Source organism: Oncorhynchus kisutch, linkage group LG21 (assembly GCF_002021735.2).
Source record: "Oncorhynchus kisutch isolate 150728-3 linkage group LG21, Okis_V2, whole genome shotgun sequence".
In the NCBI taxonomy this organism is placed as follows: Eukaryota; Metazoa; Chordata; class Actinopteri; order Salmoniformes; family Salmonidae; genus Oncorhynchus; species Oncorhynchus kisutch.
In genome coordinates this window covers 34,637,834-34,646,811 of record NC_034194.2, presented here as the reverse complement: position 1 = coordinate 34,646,811, position 8,978 = coordinate 34,637,834, and positions in this window count along the sequence as shown.

The following is an 8,978-nucleotide window of genomic DNA, read 5'->3' as shown; positions in this document are numbered from 1 at the left end:
TTTACATACTAGGAAGATAGTTCATTTTATATGGCTAATAATAGGCATATCTCATAATACTTTTTTAAACTTGACTGCAGGGAGGAAATAATGAACGTTTTTGAAGAACAGGAAAAGTAATGATAATAGATGTTGATATTGGAAATAGGTTTGAAATGACTGGAAATTAAATGTGTATTTTGTATTCGTCAATCATTTACGTTAGAATAAAACAATGCATGCAAAAACAGTATATACAAACCCAAATAACAACATGTAAATATTCGCTTCATTATTAGATTGCAATAAAGAACAGACATATATTTTTATTCCAATGAAATTAAAGAGATTACATGTACATAATGTCCATTGGAGTAAAACAAACTCGACATAGTGACATAATATGGCCTAACGCATTTTGTTCCTCCCCTGAAGCTTATGGAGACAGGAATATGTTCAATTCCAATGTTTAAAACAACAGCAGCTTGGCAATGACCACATTTCTTCGAATGTTTGTTTAAAACGGTTCATACGCGGAATACAAAAATAAAACGTCGGATCTTGGTAAATCTGTCCCCTCTTAGCACTCCTGTTCGGGTAAGTATAGCCTACCTAGCCAACCAAAACAATTGTTTCGGGTCAGCAAGAACATTACCTCACTTCACTGACATATGATAACAGACCCTCAACTTTAAAAATGTCAGCCTGAGTGCTCATAGCTGCCTGAAGATCTGTAGGTTAGTCCTACGGCTACCAACTCAAGGCCTAGTATGACAGACCCGACTCTTCTGTAGGCTGCTCCAATTTCTCTGTGACGTTAGAGAATAATAGGAGTGACATCACTGATAAACCTGCCCTAACTTCTGAAGATGACACCTTATGAAACCAATTGGATCTGAAATGGATATGAAGTTACTGAATTCCATTGCAATTTAGCGGTTTGAGGAAATTAGCCTCCCGACCTTTGAGGTTTGAACAATATTTTGTTATAAAATTGTTTAAAAAAAACGTTTATATAGGTCTATAACAACATGTTATGTGTAATTAATATTATCTATAACCTTATTGAAAAAATACAGACTACCAAGCAAAGCATTCTCTTTATATAATTAATCATGCACAATTTTACCTTAACTTTGATTGAAATTTACAAGCTACTTTTGAGATAAGCTCATATGAATTGAAATAAAATGAAAAATAAACGACTCACTTTTATCTTCATTATTACAAACACTGTGAGGAGGAACAATAAATACTCTTAATCAGGTGGTAATTTCTTTTCGCCCAAATATGCATATATATATTTTTTTTTTCTGTGTTAAAAAAATCTTACACACGAACCTTTGATATTCTATGCTGGTGAATTACCATTTGAATTATAAATAGCCTAACTATACAGAAATAAGAAAAACATTCACCATGCCTGGGGCTAAATTCTCCCATCACACGTTATTTCCTACTACTCTCCTCCATTTCCTCTTCTCCCCATTTCTCCTCCTTTGTGTTTACCTCCCCCCCCCCACTCTCTCGCCCAGCCAGTGATCTGAACGCAGGCTGATTCAGGGTGTCATGCCTGTCTTAAATGTAATACATTACCATCTTCCCCACATCTGAGCATCCTCCAACCTTCCACCATGCAGAAAGCAGGACCATGACCCATCACCATCCCTGAACCCCTCACCGGTGCCTCTCCCCATCTTCCCCACTTCCACCCCCCACCCTCAGCCCGGGTCTGCCTTCCTCTGTCACACGTTATCCTGTGCCCCAGTGAGAATCATTAGCAATGTCAGGACTGGACAGGGAAAGGAGGCCAGCAGAGACTGGGGTGGGGTGTGTGTGTGTATGTGTGCAGGCGTGTGTTTTTGCTGACATGCATGTGTCTGTGTGTATGTGTGTGAGGCAGGGTAGTGGATTGGTAAGCAATGGTCTGTGTAGGGAGATAGTGAGAGGTGGAGAGAGGGTGGGTGATGAATGGTAAACAGTATGCATGTGACAGGTCTCAGAGTTTGGCTGAGAGGAGCTGTTAGTGGTGCTGTGGAGCTGTTTGTCGAGTTGTGTGTGGAGCTGTGTGTGGAGCTGTGTGTGGTGCTGTTTGTGGAGATGTTTGTGGAGCTGTGTGTGGAGCTGTGTGTGGAGCTGTGTGTGGAGCTGTTTGTGGAGCTGTTTGTGGAGCTGTGTGTGGAGCTGTGTGTGGTGCTGTTTGTGGAGATGTTTGTGGAGCTGTGTGTGGAGCTGTGTGTGGAGCTGTGTGTGGAGCTGTGTGTGGAGCTATGTGTGGAGCTGTGTGTGGAGCTATGTGTGGAGCTGTTTGTGGAGCTATGTGTGGAGCTGTGGAAGTGTTTGTGGAGCTGTGGAAGTGTTTGTGGAGCTGTGTGTGGAGCTGTGGAACTGTATGTGGAGCTGTGTGTGGAGCTGTGTGTGGTGCTGTGGAACTGTGTGTGGAGCTGTGTGTGGAGCTGTGTGTGGTGCTGTGGAACTGTGTGTGGAGCTGTGGAACTGTTTGTGAAGCTGTTTGTGGAGCTGTTTGTGGAGCTGTGTGTGGAGCTGTGTGTGGAGCTGTGTGTGGAGCTGTGGAACTGTATGTGGAGATGTGTGTGGAGCTGTTTGTGGAGCTGTGTGTGGTGCTGTGGAACTGTGTGTGGAGCTGTGTGTGGAGCTGTGAAACTGTATGTGGAGCTGTGTGTTGAGCTGTTTGTGGAGCTGTGTGTGGAACTGTGTGTGGAGCTGGGTGTGGAGGTGTGTGTGGAGCTGTGTGTGGAGCTGTGGAACTGTTTGTGGAGCTGTGTGTGGAACTGTGTGTGGAGCTGGGTGTGGAGGTGTGTGTGGAGCTGTGTGTGGAGCTGTGTGTGGTGCTGTGGAAGTGTTTGTGGAGCTGTGTGTGGAGCTGTGTGTGGAGCTGTGTGTGGAGCTGTGTGTGGAGCTATGTGTGGAGCTGTGTGTGGAGCTATGTGTGGAGCTGTTTGTGGAGCTATGTGTGGAGCTGTGGAAGTGTTTGTGGAGCTGTGGAAGTGTTTGTGGAGCTGTGTGTGGAGCTGTGGAACTGTATGTGGAGCTGTGTGTGGAGCTGTGTGTGGTGCTGTGGAACTGTGTGTGGAGCTGTGTGTGGAGCTGTGGAACTGTTTGTGAAGCTGTTTGTGGAGCTGTTTGTGGAGCTGTGTGTGGAGCTGTGTGTGGAGCTGTGTGTGGAGCTGTGTGTGGAGCTGTGGAACTGTATGTGGAGATATGTGTGTAGCTGTTTGTGGAGCTGTGTGTGGTGCTGTGGAACTGTGTGTGGAGCTGTGTGTGGAGCTGTGAAACTGTATGTGGAGCTGTGTGTTGAGCTGTTTGTGGAGCTGTGTGTGGAACTGTGTGTGGAGCTGGGTGTGGAGGTGTGTGTGGAGCTGTGTGTGGAGCTGTGGAACTGTTTGTGGAGCTGTGTGTGGAACTGTGTGTGGAGCTGGGTGTGGAGGTGTGTGTGGAGCTGTGTGTGGAGCTGTGTGTGGAGCTGTGGAACTGTTTGTGGAGCTGTGTGTGGAACTGTGTGTGGAGCTGGGTGTGGAGGTGTGTGTGGAGCTGTGTGTGGAGCTGTGTGTGGAGCTGTGTGTGGAGCTGTTTGTGGAGGTGTGGAACTGTTTGTGGAGCTGTGTGTGGAGCTGTTTGTGGAGGTGTGGAACTGTTTGTGGAGCTGTGTGTGGAGCTGTGTGTGGAGCTGTGTGTGGAGCTGTGAAACTGTTTGTGGAGCTGTGTGTGGAGCTGTGGAGCTGTATTTGGAAATGTGGAACTGTGTGTGGAGCTGTGTGTGGAGCTGTGGAGCTGTGTGTGGAGCTGTGGTACTGTGTGTGGAGCTGTTTGTGGAGCTTTGGAGCTGTGTTTGGAGCCGTGGAGCTGTGTGTGGAACTTTGGAGCTGTGTGTGGAGCTGTGGAGCTGTGTGGGGAACTGTGGAGCTGTGTGTGGAACTGAGGAGCTGGGTGTGGAGCTGTGTGTGGAGCTGTGTGTGGAGCTGTGTGTGGAGCTGTGGAGCTGTGTGTGGAACTGTGGAGCTGTGTGTGGAGCTGTGTGTGGAACTGTGGAGCTGTGTGTTGAGCTGTCTGTGAAGCTGTGGAGCTGTGGGTGGTGCTGTGTGGAACTGTGGAGCTGTGTGTGGAACTGTGGAGCTTTGTGTGGAGCTGTGTGTGAAGCTGTGGAACTGTGTGTGGAGCTGTGTGTGGAACTGTGGAGCTGTGTGTTGAGCTGTGTGTGAAGCTGTGGAGCTGTGTGTGGAGCTGTGTGTGGAGCTGTGTGTGGAACTGTGGAGCTGTGTGTGGAGCTGCGTGTGGAACTGTGGAGCTGTGTGTTGAGCTGTGTGTGAAGCTGTGGAGCTGTGTGTGGAGCTGAGTGTGGAGCTGTGGAGCTGTGTGTGGAGCTGTGTGTGGAGCTGTGTGTGGAACTGTGGAGCTGTGTGTGGAGCTGCGTGTGGAGCTGTGTGTGGAACTGTGGAGCTGTGTGGGAATGTGTGGAACTGTGTGTGGAGCTGTGGAGCTGTGTGTGCAGCTGTGTGTGGAACTGTGGAGCTGTGTGTGGAACTGTGGAGCTGTGTGTGGAACTGTTTGTGGAGTTGTGTGTGGTGCTGTGGAACTGTGTGTGGAACTGTTTGTGGAGTTGTGTGTGGAGCTGTGTTTGGAACTGTTTGTGGAGCTGTGTGTGGAACTGTGGAGCTGTGTTTGGAGCTGTGTATGGAGCTGTGGAGCTGTGCTTGGAGCTGTGTGTGGAACTGTGGAGTTGTGTGTGGAGCTGCGTGTGGAGCTGTGTGTGGAGCTGTGTTTGGAGCTGTGTGTGAATCTGTGGAACTGTGTGTGGAGCTGTGGAGCTGTGTGTGGAGCTGTGTGTGGAACTGTGGAGCTGTGTGTGGAACTGTTTGTGGAGCTGTGTGTGGAACTGTGTGTGGAGCTGTGTGTGGAGCTGTGTGGGTCCCTGGTGCGAAGGCATAGCCCGGTGCAGTACATAGCAGCGCCTCGTATTGGCCAGGCTAGAATGGGCATCGAGCCAGGTGCCATGAAGCCGGCTCAGCGCATCTGGTTTCCAGTCTCCTCGGGCCGCGGTACATGGCAGCAGCCCTGCGCATGGTGTCCCCGATTCGCCAGCACAGCCCAGTACAGTCAATTCCACCTTGCCGCACTGGCCTGGCTACGGGGAGCATCCAGCCAGGTAGGGTTGGGCAGGCTCGGTGCTCGAGACCTCCAGCGCGCCTCCAAAGTCCGGTCTATCCGGTGCCTCTTCCACACACCAGGCCTCCGGTGGCAGTCTCCCGCCTGTCCAGAGCTGCCAGAGTCGCCTACCTGTCCTGAGCTGCCAGAGTCGGCCATCTGTCCTGAGCTGCCAGAGTCGCCCGTCTGTCCTGAGCTGCCAGAGTCGGCCGTCTGTCCTGAGCTGCCAGAGTCGGCCGTCTGTCCTGAGCTGCCAGAGTCGCCCGTCTGTCCTGAGCTGCCAGAGTCGCCTACCTGTCCTGAGCTGCCAGAGTCGGCCATCTGTCCTGAGCTGCCAGAGTCGCCCGTCTGTCCTGAGCTGCCAGAGTCGCCGTCTGTCCTGAGCTGCCAGAGCCGCCGGTCAGTCAGGAGCTGCCAGAGCCGCTGGTCAGTCAGGAGCTGCCAGATCCGTTCGTTACTCCGGTGCTGCCGGAATCGGCCGTCACTCTGAAGCTGCCGGAGTCTCCCGTCCATTCGGGACCCGTTTCTAGGGTCCCCAGTCCGAGGTCGGCTGCGAGGATCGCCATTCTTAAGAGGTCACGGAGGCGGGTTGAGAGGCGGACAAAGACTATGGTGGAGTGGGGTCCATGTCCCGTGCCAGAGCCGATACCGCAGACAGACGCCCACCCAGACCCTCCGCTGTAGGTTCAGGTTTTGGGGCTGGAGTTCGCACCTTTGGGGGGGGGGGGGGTACTGTCACGCTCTGACCTTAGTTCCTTTGTTTTGTCTTTGTTTTAGTATGGTCAGGGCGTGAGTTGGGGTGGGCAGTCTATGTTCTTTTTTCTGTCATTTGGGATTTCTGTGTTTGGCCTGGTATGGTTCTCAATCAGAGGCAGCTGTCAATCGTTGTCCCTGATTGAGAACCATACTTAGGTAGCCTGGTTTCACCTTTGAGTTGTGGGTGATTCTTTTCTGTTCTATTTATGGCTGCACCATTCAGGACTGTTCGTTTTTGTCATTTTTATTGTTTTTGTTCAAGTGTTCAGTATTCACATTAAATACAATATGGACACGTACTACGCTGCGCATTGGACTGACCTTACTTACTCCTCGTTAGAGGAGGACGAAGACGAGCGTTACAGTAATCATGTATGAAGACTGGAAAGAATAAAAACACATTGTTTGTTTTGGGTTTCTTTAATATGAATTTATACGCATTGATACACAAATATTAGTAGCCTAAACATACAACAGATTTTTGGTACACTTAATAATATGCTATCAAATGCGAAGAGTTGCTTATAAATCACCAAACAGATTGTGAACAGTCAGCATGGGTTCTCCTATAATACCCAAAACACAGGGTACCCAGGCCGGAGCACGAACACACCCAACAACTCAACACGTAACACTCGATAGAACAATCCCACACAAAACAAGGGTGGGTTTACTAGCCTTAAATAAGGACACCCATCAGGAAAAGAGGACACTAATAAGACAAAACAAACAGAAAAGGGAATAGGGATCGGTGGCGGCTAGCACCGCCCGAACAGGCAGGGGAGCCAACTTCGGCGGAAGTCGTGACACTGGCCAAGATAAAACAAAGCAGTGCGACAAAAACAACACAGAGTTACACATGGGATAAACAATTGTACAGTCAATAACACAATATGAAAATCTGTCTACAGTGTGTGCAAATGAAGTAAGGAGGTAAGGCAATAAATAGGCCAAAAGTGGAAAAGTAAATGACAGTTTAGCAATTTACACAGAAGGATATGTGCAGAGGAGGATGCGCAAGTAGAAATTCTGGTGTGCAAAAGAGCAGAAAAACAAAAACACATATGGGGATGAGGTAGGTAGGTAGTTGGTTGATGGATGGGCTTATTTACAGATGGGATGTGTACAGCTGCAGCAATCGGTAAGCTGCTCTGACAACTGACACTTAAAGTTAGTGAGGGAGATATAAGTCTCCAACTTCAGTGATTTTTGCAAGTCGTTCCAGTCATTGGCAGCAGAGAACTGGAAGGAAAGTCGGCCAAAGGAGGTGTTGGGTTTGGGGATGACCAGTGAAATATACCTGCTGGAGCACATGCTACGGGTGGGTGTTGACCAGCGAGTTGAGATAAGGTGGAGCTTTACCTAGCCACAACTTATAGATGACCTGGAGCCAGTGGGTTTGGCGATGAATATGTATCGAGGGCCAGCCAACGAGAGCATACAGGTCGCAGTGGTGGGTAGTATATGGGACTTTGGTGTCAAAATGGATGGCACTGTGATAGACTGCATCCAATTTGCTGAGTAGAGTGTTGGAGGCTATTTTGTAAATGACATCGCCGAAGTCAAGGATCTGTAGGATAGTCAGTTTTACGAGGGTATGTTTGGCAGCATGAGTGAAGGAGGCTTTGTTGCGAAATAGGAAGCCGATTCTAGATTTAACTTTGGATTGGAGATGCTTAATGTGAGTCTGGAAGGAGAGTTTACAGTCTAGCCAGACACCTAGGTATTTATAGTCTAAGTTGGAACCGTCCAGAGTAGTGATGCTAGTCAGGCGGGCAGGCGCGAGCAGCGATGTGTTGAAAAGCATGCATTTAGTTTTACTAGCATTTAAGAGCATTTGGAGGCCACAGAAGGAGTGTTGTATGGCGTTGAAGCTCATTTGGAGGTTTGTTAATACTTAACACAGTGTCCAAAGAAGGGCCAGATGTATACAGAATAGTGTCATCTGCGTAGAGGTGGATCAAAGAATCACCTGCAGCAAGAGCGAAATCATTGATATATACAGAGAAATGTAATTTAATTGAACCCGGTGGAACCCCCATAGAGACCGCCAGAGGTCCGGACAACTGGCCCTCCGATTTGACACACTGAACTCTAAATGAGAAGTAGTCAATGAACCAGGCGAGGTAGTCATTAGAGAAACCAAGGCTGTTGAGACTGCCGATAAGAATACGGTTATTGACAGAGTCGAAAGCCTTGGCCAGGTTGATGAAGACGGACGAACAGTACTGTCTTGAATCAATGACGGTTATGATATCTTTTAGGACCTTGAGAGTGGCTGAGGTGCACCCGAGAATACACCTCCACCTCCACCGCTAGAGGAGATGGGAGACTCCACCTACACCACTAGAGGAGATGGGAGACTCCACCTCTACCACAAGAGGAGATGGAAGACTCCACCTCTAGAGGAGATGAGAGACTCTACCTCCACCTCTAGAGGAGATGAGAGACTCCACCTACACCACTAGAGGAGATGGGAGATGCCACCTCCACCACAAGAGGAGATGGAAGACTCCACCTCCACCACAAGAGGAGATGGGAGGCTACACATCCACATCTAGAGGAGATGGGAGACTCCACCTCCACCTCTAGAGGAGATTAGAAACTCCACCTCCACCATGAGAGGAGATGGAAGACTCCACCTTTACCTCCGCCTCCAACTCTAGAGGAGATGAGAGACTACACCTCCACCTCTAGAGGAGATGAGAGACTCCACCTCCACCTCTAGAGGAGATGGGAGACTCCAACTCCACCTCTAGAGGAGATGGGAGAGACTCCACCTCCACCTCTAGAGGAGATGGGAGACTCCACCTCCACCTCCACAGGAGATGGGTGACTCCACCTCTAGAGGAGATGAGAGACTCCACCTCCACCACTAGAGGAGATATGAGACTCCACCTCCACCTCCACAGGAGATGGGTGACTCCACCTCCACCTCTAGAGGAGATGAGAGACTACACCTCCATCTCCAGAGGAGATTAGAGACTCCACCTCCACCTCTAGAGGACATGGTTGACTACACCTCTTCCTCCACTTCTATAGGAGATGGGAGACTCCACCTCCACCTCAAGGGGAGATGA